The sequence below is a fragment of the Mixophyes fleayi genome, chromosome 11 (genome assembly GCF_038048845.1).
Source record: "Mixophyes fleayi isolate aMixFle1 chromosome 11, aMixFle1.hap1, whole genome shotgun sequence".
Taxonomy (NCBI): Eukaryota; Metazoa; Chordata; class Amphibia; order Anura; family Limnodynastidae; genus Mixophyes; species Mixophyes fleayi.
The window spans coordinates 8,430,074-8,446,046 of record NC_134412.1 but is presented as its reverse complement, the minus strand read 5'-3'; positions in this window follow the sequence as shown (position 1 = coordinate 8,446,046).

The window sequence follows — 15,973 nt, the reverse complement described above, 5'->3', positions numbered from 1 at the left end:
AAAGTATAAAATAAATTAAGATATCTTAGGATAAGATAAAATCCTAATTGGTCACAGTTGCTGATAAAATTAAAGACACTCAGGAACAACATGATAAAGTATCATTTTATAAAAACAATTGCAATATTACTCTTACAAAGATATTCACAGCAGTGGATATCAGATATAAGTCGGATTAGACGTTTTGTAGTTGAGGATAATTAGTCGGCAATGGTATTATGATGTTGATACTATATTACAGCTGAAAACTGGGGCTGTGCAACTTTTGGTGCAGGATGTGAGCGGGAAGACTAAGGGATCAGACCCTTAGGCTGGGTACACACTACAGTGTTTTCAGCTGATTATCGGGCCAATCATACGATTAACAACCGGTTGGCCTGATATCACATTAGTGTGTACGATTATCGTTCCAAAGCCCATCATATCGTTGAACGAGATTTTTAAACTGAACTAAAAACCTTGATCAACAATGGAACAATGTTGTTCTAAATCTGCTGTGTGTATGCACTCATCACAGCAGTGTCCGTAGATCTCTCTGGAGTGTGGAGAGTCCCAAACTTTTCAGATGATGGCTATGACAGATGAAGAGCACAGACCTGAAAGTAAATCATGTAAAATGTGTATAGTGTGCACACATGCCTTGGCATGCTGATAGGGACTTTTTTTTTCCTGTAGTTGGTAACCTTATTTGACCATCTATACATTGGAATTATTTTAACATTCTTTATTTTTACTTTATTAACACATTTGCTTTTAGTTCACTTATAATTTCAAATGGGTAGATTAACTTTGCTGTGTCAGTAGGTATAAGCAAACTAATGGTATTTTCTGAAAATTCAAAGTCTTCTGAAAAAAAAAACCCCAGGATTTAACTTGTGAGCTCTGCATAAATAAGTATTGATGTTGGAATGTGACCAGCTGCAAAAATACTAAAATAGGCTCATTACAGTGGTGAGAATAGCCTCAGTGGCGAATGGGTTAAGGGCGCTCACATTACCACTGTGGCAGCAGCTTTAAATTAATTAATGAAATATGATTTACAAGATACTCAATTAAAATAGTTTGTGTTTCTTCACTCATGTAGGTCTGTCGATCTCCATTAATCAGTTACCTATTGTTTTTGATTACACCTGTTTTTGTGAACCTAGGTTTGATGTTCATAGCTAATGCTGTTTTAATTAGTCATGCAGTTTATATATAAACTGACCTGATCAGTTCATAAGGGTGTAAAGGATTTTTTATTTATAAACTTTATAAATAATTTATATCACTTTTACTCACATTTAATTGACTGTTACCGATACATTTGGTACCAGTACAGTTAGTGCAGAAGGAACATGATTCTGGTAAGACGCTGCTACCAGATGATACCTTGCAAGACAAGGAACTGTATCCACAACATAGTTAGTATATTTGGGAGTATTGCTGTTAACAGAGAATTTTCCGCAAGTTTATACTGTTATGCAGTGTTTCTCTCAATATTCTCTAAAAGTCGAACATGTTAAATGTTATGGCCTATTGGCCTTTGTAATCTGTGAGGCTTCTTTATAATTAACTGGGACAGACTGTTCATTGTTGGATTTCTTACACCAGCTGAAGTTGCATGGGGTCAATACCTATACTGAGCTAGACGTATAAAATCATGGCACTAGTCCAAAGTCTGCTAATACTATCAACATTGAATTTGCAGACTTTTCGTTTCTTATATGTTAATCTATGCAAGTTACTAGTAATATTAGTAACAGTTAATGATCTCACACTTGCATATTGATTGACTTGACTTATTTAATAATACTGCCAACTATTAGATTGTTGAATGTATTCCAGCATTTACTTTTGACTTCAAATTGGCCCTATATTCGCTCAGCCTTAGAAAATATGTTTTATTGATTTATATTTTTATTGTTTATAATACATTTTTTATTTTTTTATAGCAATTCACAGACACAGTTTGTCATTTTTATTTTTCATTTTCTATTTTTTCTCAAGGTAACAGCAGGATCATTAACCCTGTCTGTACTTTTCCCTGCTGGACAGGTCCTATTGTAGTTACCTTTTCCACAATCTGTAGTGGCTTCTAAATAATCAATGATGATGATCATCATCATCCCTTGGCTGACAACTGTACGTTGTCTAGTGCATTGATTATCATTCTGAAGTTATTTCAGTAATGTGTAGAGGAAGTAACTCTATTTTCTGGAAAATAGATTTAAATAGCATTGGAATGTGGGTGACAAAACAATAACTGTTATGCAAATTTAATACATGGTGTGGAAGATTTAACTTATATTAGCATTGCTATTATCTTCATATGTTGAGCAATAAATTGATGCATAGAACATAATGTTACTCCTCATAAAACACACATTTTTGATATAGCAGGTCTGGGATTGTCCATATATATATATATATATATATATATATATATATATATATATATATATATATATTATATACGTGGACAATATATTACATATATTCAAAATACTGGAAAAATACAACTTGTACTAGATAAACCGAAAAAACTGAACCCCATTGTGGACCTCTTGGGGTTGATACATGAAATAAATGACAAAGCTTCTGAACCTTTGTATTCTTTATCATGAAGACAATAGCCTCAAACTGGAAACTGCCAGCAGTGTCCACAAACCAGAATTGGAAACCGCTCGTCCCCCCACTTCAGATTATGGTACTTTCATAGGTCTGGCCAGAAGAGCATATTTATCACAGTTAAGGAATATACATACACATTTACAATCACACCCTTGATGGATACTGTTCCTACTGGTTTAATGTATGGATCAGAAGGAATAACTTGAGATGTTACATGAGAAGCAGTAGAGTACTGAGTGCAGGTAGTGGGTGTGGAATTGTTGAGTAATACTTAGTGTTCCAAAGGTTCTGTCCCTATGTGACCAGGTTATGAAAATCATTGCCTGATTGTTAAAAAAAAAATTAAACATGGATTGAAATGTTCTTGAGTACTCCAAGAGCAATAGCCTAAATTCACTTTATTTCAAAACTAAAATATGGTTCTTTAAGCCGCTCCATGGCCTGGAGATGTACAAAAAGAATTCCACTGTTGCTTTGTTCAGCATAGATACTTTGTTCCAGTAGAATGATCTATTAAGAATAGTTTACAATATATTAGTAACCAAATTTTTGTTTTGTTGTTAAATGTAAGCCTCATTCTACCTTTATGGAAAGTACAGTGATGTGTGTGGCCAGTCAATAATTTATACCATAGTGCACACGACTCTGTGTATCTGCAGAAAAGCCTGAGCTCTATACATAAAATACTCGGTAATGTGGAGTAATCCGCAGTCTCATTCACAAGTCCTGAGAATATTTTCACTACATCTATGGATTTTGAGTGTTTTTTTCATTGCACCTGTTTTCAACTTAGAAACACTTTCTCTTTTAATCCATTTTTTTTACTGTGATTGGCTTAGGGACTGTTGGGGAATATAACTTTAAGCTTGTTAAGTATGTTGCTCATTCAAGTTCTCTTTGTGCATAAAATAGTTTCACATACCTCACTTATGTACTTTACTTCATATACTGCAAAAAAGGAAGGGCTGGATGCCAATTAGGCGAGTGATCCACTGCAAATGCCAAAAATGCAGAATTAAGATTAAGTGATACTGACCTGACAGTCAGCCAATAAGGCCTATTAAAGTGTGCCTCTAAAATAATAAATCAAGCAGAACTCTGAGTTACATACATTTATGATAAATGTGTAGGTGCTTCTGCTAACTTTAATCATATGTCTAGATGTAGGCTCATACACATCAGAGGCCTCCCCAAGCACTGCAACCAAATAAAAATGGCAAGTTCCTCAATAAATATATATCTGTCAAAAGTTTAAATAAAGGTTGGGCTCACTGTGGGCATTAAGGAGAGAAAAGAATGAAAGTGGAGTAACTTTGCACCTGGGCAAAACCATGTTGCATTGGAGGGGGAATTACATTTAAAACGTGGGGATAGATTTATATTTGGGTTAGGGCATGTCCTAGATCAACTTTAAATGTCAGTGCAAAAATAAAGCTAACAAGTATTTGTGTGCTAGATGAACAAACTGCCAGTATTTAACTTATGTGCAAAATAATAAACTAATTTGCACTCCTTGCAATGTATCATGGTATGTCACATTGAACATTTACTCCTTTTTTTGCCTTACTTTCCTTAATGACTCAGTCCCTACAAGTGCATGTTTCCTTCATGTTTTATGACTCTTGAAAATCTGTCACACAAGTTTATATGGTACTTATTTACATCAAAAAAATCAATTAAGAACTCTTTTGTTTTAGATACACCTGGAAGATTGTATTATGGGAAAGACAAAGAATATAGAAAATAAATCATGGGAAAAGTTTCAGTGATGTAGGGGGGTAGCAGGGGGGAGCTATGATGTATAAATACAATTTAAGTAAGGAAAGTAAGTAAGCAAAAGCACATAAAGTAAGTGAAGTACAGGAGGAGATGAGAGTCAGTTGGAGTTGGAACAGAATGAAGGATCCTATGACATCTAAAGGATAAAGTATAGATACTGTAGATAGATAGATAGATATTTACACTCATATATTCTTTGCAAGGATACAATATGTGTATTAATGTTAAGTGTTTTGTTACATGGTCTTATTTTGTTATGTAGTTAAGGAAGCATAAGTAATTAGAAGACTTATTATCATTGTGCTTTATGATTTTGTAATTTGTATAACCGTAAATAAATATTAGTAAAATAGAGCTGAGTTTCAATGTCAAATTACTTTTAGAATCATTACAACTATAACTATATATCAAAACTGCAATCAAATATATTTATGTCAGATTGCAGAGGTTTAGACAAATAAAATTCTGCATAGTCAATGAGAAAAGGCAATATATCATCATCACCATCAACATATAGCGCCAGCAAATTTCGTAGCGCTTTACAATTGGGAACAAACATTAAAAAAACAATACTGGGTAATACATACAGACAGAGATATAAGAGAACCCTACTCGCAAGCTTACAATCTATGGGATATCTGTGCATATATTATATTTCTTATCGCGTAGATATATTTTTTGGACCACAGTGATATAGAGCATTTTCTCTTTTAAAAATATGTGAGCCATTCATATGCACATATGTGATAAATGTGTTTACATAATGTATGATTAGACTAGAAGTAATTTTGCCTTTTAAGATTATGAGCCAACCAATTACAGGCCTGATATAATATATTTGCAGATATATAGGTCAGACATATAATATAATATATATATATATATATATATATATATATACATATATTAATACTTATATGTTAAATAGAATAAATATAAATATAAATATATAATGATTCCGCAACAATGGCGACCACAAAGGAACATTGACATATTCAGTATCTGTTTTACTAATTGTAATTTTTATTTGGATTAGCGCAAAGGCTGTAAGCCTGCTGGCAAATTACAGGATCATAGTGTAATAAGTTTAATCATTTATGAGAGAAATTTAAAAAAGCCGAGAATAGAAAACGTGAATATTGGTATTAGAGTTTAACCTATAAAGTGCTAATGTCCATAAAGGAGAAGGATACCCAACATAAAATATAGAAATTGAATATTTTAAAATAAATGAATTTATGTATCATATAATAGAGTAACCTTAAGATGTCAGTAAATCTTATAGGGTTGATATATGAGTAATACGAAAGGAATAAACAAATACATAACATTGTATAATGGATGTAATGTCGAAAATGCACAAAATTATAGCAATTAGAAAAATGCACAAAATGGCAAAGTCAGCCCAAGGGTCTGAACAGAAATTGGAGAAGAAACCAGGCTCATGTCTTTACAAAGCATGCCTGACAATTAATGCAAAAATGCATTCACTATTAAAATTCCTTATAGGGAAAAAACAAAAGAATATTCCTGAAATGAGTTCACCCACATACAGGTTTACCGAACTGTCCCATAAGATACATTTAGGAATGCAGACAATACCTTTTTACACAGAGCATTCCAACACATCTGTATATCCCACATTCGGAGCCATCTAGTGGTGGAACAAATATTTGCAGTCTCTCAGAGAGATCACATGCGGAGTGTCATTCTGAAAACTACACTCTGCAGTACAATGACTAAATGGAAAAGAATAGGTTTGTCAATAGGCCATAACATGTAATACGTTCAACTTTCAGAGATTATTGAGAGAGACACTGCGCAACAGTATAAACACTTTCTTCTTAGAACTACACATCATCAAAGGGAAATCTTTACGCAGGAGATGACTTTAATAGAGTTATCTCACAAAACACAGAAGGATCATGCCGCACATTTACATCACCTGTGATTTCTGGTTCCAAATAATTCAACAGATCCATGGGTGAGACTGACCTGTCAATTACTAAATTACTAAATTCCAAAGGTTTATTGGTGTTGCTTATTGTCAGGCGCCGCTCGGCGGCCGCCCGCCCGTCTGCATAGCACGTCTGGTTGCCTAGCAACCAGACGCGTCACTTCCCCTTCCACCCGGCCAGCTACAGACTTGAAAGCGTTCCCGTTGCTAGGCAACGGGACGCTGCATGAAGATAGCGCTACGGCGCTAAAGGATGACTAGCGCTATGGCGCTGGAGTATGACAGCACTACTAGTGCTGAGGGCATTGGCTAGCAGCACTATTTAAGCCTCTCTGACCCCACCTCCTGTGCCAGAGTTTCAGGTCCTTTCCTTTCCTCCAGCGTTCCAGTGTTCCTGTGATTATCTGTTTCTTGACCTTTTCCTTCCTCCAGTTCATTGCCGTTTGCCTGTGACCATTGTGACCCGGATTGCCTTAACTACCCTTTTGGATCTCCCTTTTGTACCTCGCTGTCAGAACGTTATCGACCCGGCTTGACTCACTACCCCTTTGGATTCTCCTTGTGTACCTGCATTGCCCGCACCGTTGCCGACCCGGCCTGTCTGACATTCCTCTCGTACTTTGCTATCTGACTCGTGGAAGGACCGCAACCTGCGTGTTTCCTGCAGCTAAGCCCATACCTCCTTGCGGGGGTCCCTGGTGAACACCAGGAGCACGTTAGACTCCGCACCTTCCTCTGAGTAGTGCAAACGATAGCAGGTACGCTATACTAGTCGTGACAGTAAACTCTGGCGATGTCTACCGAAGGAACTGGTGAACCCTCAGCCGGGACCTTCTCATCCATTTGGCTCAGCGAGTAGAACAGCAAGAAGCAGCCCAAGCACATCTCCTACAATGTGTCCAAGGTATCGCTACACGCTTCGATGCTTTACAATGCTCTCTGCCTGCTACTCCAGCCATTACCACCTCCTCAGTGGCGTCCTCTAGTGTGGTTACTGTATCCACTGCAACTTCTGGCATGCATATCCCCACACCTGAAAAATACGATGGAGAGCCCAAGAAATGCAGGGGTTTCTTGAACCAGTGCTCCATCCAGTTCAAGTGCAATGCAGGAGCATTTCCTTCAGAGCGTACGAAGGTGGCGTTCATGATCTCCCTCCTGAGTGGTCAAGCACTAGCCTGGGCTTCACCTTTGTGGGAGAATGGAGACGCTCTTCTTAATAACACCGGCTCCTTTATTGAAGCTTTCAGGAGAGTCTTCGATGACCCTGGGAGAGTAGCCTCTGCTGCCACCAGCTTGCTGAACCTGCATCAAGGCAACTTATCTGTCGGGCAATATGCCATCCAGTTCCGGACCTTAGCGTCAGAGCTGAAATGGAACAACGAGGCGCTGGTCGCAACTTTTTGGCAAGGTCTAATCGACCGTATTAAGGATGAACTAATTTCTCGGGATCTTCCCTCTGATCTTGATACCCTAATTGCGCTATGTATTAAAGTAGACCTACGTTATCAAGAACGCACCCAGGAACGTCCTGTCTCTAAGCGGGTGGTTTCTCGTCTGGCTCCTCAATTTCAAAACCCAGTTTTGCCTATGGATGAAGCCATGCAAGTAGGACGTTCCCGTTTATCCCCAGAAGAAAGAGAGAGGCGCTTCAGGCAGCGTCTCTGCCTTTACTGTGGCGATTCCGGACATGTTCTCAAGGTCTGCCCTAAGAGACCGGGAAACCCGTCCTCCTAAACGGTAGCAGGGAGGCCGGTTTAGGAGTATCCACAGTTGCTCCCTACTCAAAAAACACCCCTGAGCTTCTTATGGCAGTCATCCTGAGCACCCCTAGAGGTCCCTTCTCCACCACGGCCTTTGTGGATTCCGGCTCCTCCGGGAACTTCATTTCGGCCACTCTCGTTGCTGGGCTTCAAATTCCAACTCTCCCCTTTCCTCAATCATTATCATTAACGGCAGTGGATGGGAACCGTGTCAGCAGTGGCTCCATCTCCTTCATCACCTCACCTATTCGGTTAATGGTAGGAGCCCTCCATAGCGAGATGATTCAGTTATTGGTGTTGCCAAAATCCATCAATCCCATTATCTTGGGGCTTCCATGGCTACGAAGACACTCTCCGCAGATGGATTGGGATCGAGCTCAGGTTACCCGTTGGGGTACAGAATGTCATCATAGATGTCTACCTAGAGTTCTGCCTCCCAGTTCCCAAGTTGTTGCTCAGTCCACGGTTACGGAACCAAGCCTTCCAGCTGCATACGCCGACTTTCAAGCTGTATTCAGTAAAACTGAGGCCGAGTTATTACCTCCCCATCGGCCCTGTGATTGCTCCATCACCTTACTTCCCGATCAACCTATACCCAAGGGGCGAACTTATCCCCTTTCTCGCCCAGAGACCTTGGCAATGTCTCAATATATCAAGGAGAATCTGGAACGTGGTTTTATTCGCAAGTCTACCTCTCCTGCTGGGGCTGGATTCTTCTTTGTCAAGAAAAAAGATGGGTCTCTGCACCCATGCATTGACTATAGACCCCTGAATCGTATTACCATCAAGAATCGGTACCCGTTACCTCTTATCTCTGATCTATTTGACAGGATCAGCGGGGCTCAAGTGTTTACTAAATTAGACCTACGAGGGGCCTACAACCTCATTCGTATAAAGAAGGGTGACGAGTGGAAGACCGCCTTCAATACGAGGGATGGTCATTTTGAATACCTGGTAATGCCCTTCGGTCTTTGCAATGCCCCTGCCATCTTCCAGAGTTTCGTTAATGACATCTTTCAAGACCTGTTGTATACCTCCGTAGTCGTTTATCTAGACGACATTCTAGTGTTTTCTAAAGACTTGAGTTCTCATCAAGAACAAGTGAGGGAGGTCTTACGAAGACTGCGCAAATATCATCTCTATTGCAAATTGGAAAAATGTGTTTTTGAAGTTCTCCAAGTGTCCTTCCTTGGGTTTATTGTGTCTGGCTCTGGGTTACAGATGGATCCCACCAAGGTGTCGTCCATCTTGAATTGGCCTCAACCGCAGGGTCTTAAAAGTATCCAAAGATTCATTGGATTCGCCAATTATTATCAACAGTTCATCCAAGACTTCTCTTCCATTATTGCTCCAATTACAGCATTAATTAGGAGATCTGCCAATCCTAAAATATGGTCTCCAGAAGCTGTTTCTGCCTTTACTACTCTGAAGAAAGCCTTTTCCTCGGCCTCTGTTCTCTCTCAGCCGGATCAACAGCGACCTTTCTTTGTGGAAGTAGACGCCTCTTCAATAGGCATTGGAGCCGTGTTATTCAAAAAGACACCTTCGGGTACCCATTTTCCATGCCGGTTCTTCTCCAGACGATTTCTTCCCAACGAGATTAATTATGGAATCGGAGACAAGGAGCTTCTCGCTATTAAAGCAGCTTTGGAGGAATGGCGACACTTATTAGAGGGAGCCTTATTTCCGGTTACCATCTTTACAGATCACCGAAATTTGACATTCATTCGTGAAGCTCGCTGTTTGAATCCTCGGCAGGCCCGCTGGGCATCATTCTTTGCCCGCTTCAATATGATTCTTACCTTCTGTCCAGGTGCTAAAAATGGCCGGGCAGACGCTCTATCTCGTTCGTTTGATGATACAGACCGCCTGAATCCATCGATTCCTCATTGCATTATTGACCCTTCTAACATCGTTGCTTTTACCAATACGGTGAAGGATGCTCCGCTCACAGGACGATCATTTGTGGAACCACAATTACGTCTCAAGGTATTGCGTTGGGCCCATTCGTCCTGTATCGCGGGTCACGCTGGCATAAAGAAGACCACATTCCTTCTCTGTCGTCGTTTCTGGTGGCCTACCATACGTGTTGATATACGGGACTTTATTGCAGCATGTACCATTTGTGCCCAACACAAAACTTCCAGGAAGGTTCCTGCTGGTTTGCTCCAACCCCTGCCTATGCCTGATGCTCCCTGGGAGAGTATAGCCATGGATTTTATTACTGACCTTCCCTGCAGTTCTGGATTTAATACCATCTGGGTTGTCATTGACCGATTTTCTAAAATGGTGCACTTCATTCCTCTTTCAGGTCTACCTTCGGCCAGTCACTTAGCCGACACATTTATCAAGGAGATCTTCAGACTTCATGGTTGCCCTAAGGAAATTATCTCTGACAGGGGAGTGCAATTCATCTCCTGATTCTGGAGGGCCTTCTGTAAAAAACTGGGTACAGAGTTAAAATTCTCATCGGGATATCACCCCCAGACCAATGGTCAGACCGAGCGGATCAACCAGGATTTAGATACTTTTCTTTGTTGCTTTACCGCTGATAATCAAAGCAGATGGTCACAATTCCTTCCCTGGACAGAACTCTCACACAATCACCATGTCCATGAATCTACCGGGTTTTCTCCATTCTTTATTGTGAATGGAATGCATCCTATTATCCCAGATCCGTTTCCAAATTCTTCCTCCTCAGTTCCGGCGGTGGACTCACTCTATCGAGAATTCTCTCTCATTTGGGCCACAACCAAAGCAGCTCTGCAAAAAGCATCACAGCACCATAAGACCTTTGCAGATCGCCACCGAAGAGCTACTCCTCTATTGAAGGTAGGGGATCAAGTATGGCTTTCCACTAAAGATTTAAAACTCAAAGTACCATCTATGAAAATGGCTCCACGTTTTATTGGTCCTTACATCATCTCACAAGTTATTAATCCTGTGTGTGTAAAGCTAAAGCTACCTGCTTCTTTACGATGCCATAATACTTTTCATGTTTCACTACTCCGGCCATTGGTGATTAACAGGTTCTTTGTACCTCCATCTCGACCTCCTCCAGTTCAAACCTCCTCTGGAACAGAGTTTGAGATAAGCCAGATTCTGGATGTCCGTATTCGCTATGGGCGACAACAGTTCCTTGTGCACTGGAAGGGATTTGGTCCGGAAGAAAGATCTTGGGTGGATAAACCGGACCTTCATGCTCCTCAGTTACTCAAGAGATTCCTTCAAACAAGGGGAGAAGGAGGAGGGCATACTGTCAGGCGCCGCTCGGCGGCCGCCCGCCCGTCTGCATAGCACGTCTGGTTGCCTAGCAACCAGACGCGTCACTTTCCCTTCCGCCTGGCCGGCCAGCTACAGACTTGAAAGCGTTCCCGTTGCTAGGCAACAGGACGCTGCATGAAGATAGCGCTACGGCGCTGGAGTATGACAGCACTACTAGTGCTGAGGGCATTGGCTAGCAGCACTATTTAAGCCTCTCTGACCCCACCTCCTGTGCCAGAGTTTCAGGTCCTTTCCTGTCCTCCAGCGTTCCAGTGTTCCTGTGATTATCTGTTTCTTGATCTTTTCCTTCCTCCAGTTTATTGCCGTTTGCCTGTGACCATTGTGACCCGGATTGCCTTAACTACCCTTTTGGATCTCCCTTTTGTACCTCGCTGTCAGAACGTTATCGACCCGGCTTGACTCACTACCCCTTCGGATTCTCCTTGTGTACCTGCATTGCCCGCACCGTTGCCGACCCGGCCTGTCTGACATTCCTCTCGTACTTCGCTATCTGACTCGTGGAAGGACCGCGACCTGCGTGTTTCCTGCAGCTAAGCCCATACCTCCTTGCGGGGGTCCCTGGTGAACACCAGGTGCACGTTAGACTCCGTACCTTCCTCCGAGTAGTGCCAACGATAGCAGGTACGCTATACTAGTCGTGACACTTATAAACCTAATCTTATTTCACTATGAAGATGCAGGGTAAGTAAGCATTTAACTGTGCTTAAGACTTTTCTGGTAGCTTAATGTGAGGTTAGGGACTCACCAGAATTATTGGGAATCTTTGCTAGGTAGGTGAGCTGTCATGCATTAGCCAGCTAAAATTTGGTACTGATACAAAGTTATCAATAAGATAAATGTATATTTATAAAGACCACTAAAGGTGCCTTTTCCCCATTGTTGTCTCTGTATTTTAATAAAGAATGTAGTGGTCTTGACAAAAAACCTCATAATGGGTTGTTAGATGGGGTGGGTACAAATTACCTAAGACAAAAATGCGGACACCAATAACAGTGACACAAAGATGCTGACACATAAAACAATGACAAGTTAGAAATGTAGAAAATAGGGGTAATTTGATGAATTAAATACATATTTCAAAACACCTCCAATGACCCCTTGCAGGACATATCTATATACTATAACTGTAATTTTACATTGTATCTAAAAAAGTATGTCCTCCATTAAAGGTAAATAGGTATCTAGACCAAATAATTGACAATTGAGTCAATTTTTTCTATTTTTTTATTTTATTTTTGTAAGGTCAAACAATAGTACAAACCATGCATAAAAAAGACAAAAAAAAGTAAACAGGGGTTTACAACAAGAGAGAACATGAGATACGTCCAGCGTCCCATCGTGTATAAACAGTGCAAAGGTATCAAGTTTAATGAGTTTGAGATTGACCAGAAAAAGTTTTTTGTTTTTTTTTAAAGAGGAAGTGAAAGAGAAAAAAAAAATGTTGTGAAAGAAAGAAAAACGGAGCAGTGAGTAAGGAAAAGAGACTAGCATTTAGTAGGGAGGGGGAGTGAAGAAGGAGAGAGGAAAAAGTAGTAGAAAGAGGACGGGCTAAAGAGGTATGAGGTCACATGAAAGGGGGATAAGCCTGAAAATGCGAGAGCCATGGGTCCCATACCTTAGTGAACGATCTAGAGGACCTGTTAATGATGCTGGTCATATACTCCAACCGTTGAACCTGCCAAACTCTATTAATAATAGCCTGGAGCGATGGTGGAGAATGCTGCCACCAGTCTGCTGCGATTTGGCAGGTAGCTGCCGACATGATGTATCTAATCAGCTTATTCTGGTGTTGAGTCGCCGTGGGCGCCCCCAAGGGCAGGAGGAAAAATTTAGGTTCTAATGGTACAGCTATTTGAAGTACCGATAGGATCATCTGTTTAATCTCTGCCCAAAAGTTTGTCAGTTGACAATTTAGTCAATTTAATAATTTATATCCATTACAAAATCTTATTTAAGATCAAATCTCTATAAACTATTAACTGTTGAAGAGGAGCGGTATCACACTAAGACATATTAACCTTATATTTAGCTTTTCATAATAAAAAATCCCTAGGATTTCATATAATCTGGTTGAACAAAATTAATAAAATATTGTTTTAATAATAGATTCTGAAAAAATGCATGTATAAGATTATATCTAAATAGCTATGGTCATGTCACAAATTTTGAGTGCTTGGATTGCATTTAAAAACCTGGTTGCTTGCATGTGCTCATACTGCTGTTTTTTTGCTTTACAAGAGGCTAAGAGGGACAGAAATGTTGCAAATATTGTAATAAATGTCTAGTCATCTTTAATTCAATGGATACTAATTTATTCAGTGCGTAATTTAATTTGTATTAGATCACATTGTAGAGCATGTTCTTCTCTCCAAATGTTAGTACCAGTTTCCATATGCACCATAATGAATGTCATTGACTGTCTAGGTTTTCAATTATAGCTGGTTAAACCCAATACAATCACATTATATTTGCACTTTGCATGAACAGTAGACACATATCACACTGATTGGACAATATGATTCAATATGAGGTTGACCTTTCTAAACTTTTGTGTGCACAGCTTAAGGTAATAGCTTCATTTGTTCAATATGTATTTATACAGTATCTATCTATCTATCTATCTATCTATCTATCTTTATATTGTTGTTGTAAGAGACAGAGTGTTGTTTGTGTGCCACCGTTTCATTTTTGCAAATTCAAGGAGAGCAAAGATCCCAATGACATCAGCCCACACGGCAACCCCCACTTCTAATAATACACAATAGAGCTCAGTTCTCTGTTATATTCTATCCCAATTGAATTTCCATGCAAAGAACATTATTTGAATACACAAAATGAAAAAGAGAGATTCATGATAATGCTGGATCTCAAGAAAACAGTTTGCTAGACAGGCCAAGTAAACACACGTTCGCCAAGACTATGAAAACAAAACCCCAGGAAGTCTAAAAAATTAAACAAGCAAAAGCAGAGTTTAATGCATGTGATTTATTCATTATATCATAATAGCTGCTCTTGAATATTTGATTCATTTTTAAATTACATTTCTAAGATATATATATATATATATATATATATATAGAAGGAAGGACATTTTATAAATAAATGAAGAGACCAAAAAGTAGGTTACACTGAAATCAAGTAAAAGAAAAGTATTCTAATATATGTGATCATAAAATATAATTTTTATTTGGAAGCAGCATGACATGGTTTCAAGATTGTACTTCCCACTAAATAATAATGTGTAAAGCAAACATAAATATTTTATTTAAGTTGAAATCCATTCTTGTGTACCTTTAAAAATATAAAATGTGGTATATTTCAGTGGATCTACATGTCCACACACTCATTGTCATTGTGTCTTTATTTTAGGCTGATATTAGATTTCAGCATTAACTGTTATCTCCTCATGTTATAAATGATGCTGTTCCTAAGTGAAATAATTACTTACTCAAATATATTTTTTTGCGTCTGAATTTTTTTTAAGAAAAGATATTAATGGTTGCATGAAGGGCATGCGGGTTTCGAGATTGGTGAAATCTGTCATCTAGGATTTTCAATTATCCTGTTTCTAAAAATTGAGATCTACATGCGGCTTCCTTGTGTTTGTGCTGAGTTCCTGAAAAGTTGATTTTTAGCAAAAGCTGCTCTTACATACCTACACACAGCCTGAAAGTCTGCTATTGCGTAAAGCTTTACCCTAGGTTAGCAATATATAATTATTATTCACCATTCTAAACTGTACCCTGAAAAGAGTGTGAGCTGCAAGCGGCAACACCCTCCTCCAACGCATTACACAGTCCTGTTTTTTTCTCCTGGGGTTTGAGACAAACAACGGAGCATTGTGAAACATGGGGAATGGTGGCTGGGGTGATTTTCTTCCCCCTAATCGGAAATGAAGCTTTAATGCAGAGTATATGTTGTTAATGCTCTTCTTCTGTTCATGTATTTTTAAACACCATTATTAGAATGACAAATAGATGGAAAGAGCCAAAATAATAATTACTGAGACTCCAATTGTTGGTAGATTTGGAGCAGAAGAAGCAGTAGAATGAATAGTTGAGGCAGTAGAAGCAGTAGAAGGAATAGTTGAGTCAGTAGAAGCAGTAGAAGGAATAGTTGAGGCAGTAGAAGCAGTAGAAGGAATAGTTGAGGCAGTAGAAGGAATAGTTGAGGCAGTAGAAGCAGTAGAAGGAATAGTTGAGGCAGTAGAAGCAGTATAAGGAATAGTTGAGGCAGTAGAAGCAGTAGAAGGAATGGTTGAGACAGAAGAAGCAGTGGGATGAATAGTTGAGGCAGAAGAAGCAGTAGGATGAATAGTTGAGAAAGAAGAAGCAGTAGGATGAATAGTTGAGGCAGAAGAAGCAGTAGGATGAATAGTTGAGACAGAAGAAGCAGTAGGATGAATAGTTGAGGCAGAAGAAGCAGTAGGATAAATAGTTGAGGCAGTAGAAGAATTAGTGTAGTCTTTAATTGAGTAACTTGTATTATTGATGCTCAAGGTACTCTTTGAGTCTTTAGTCACAGACATTGAAGTTACAGACAATAGACCTGGAAGAAAAGAAAATCAATTTAGGTT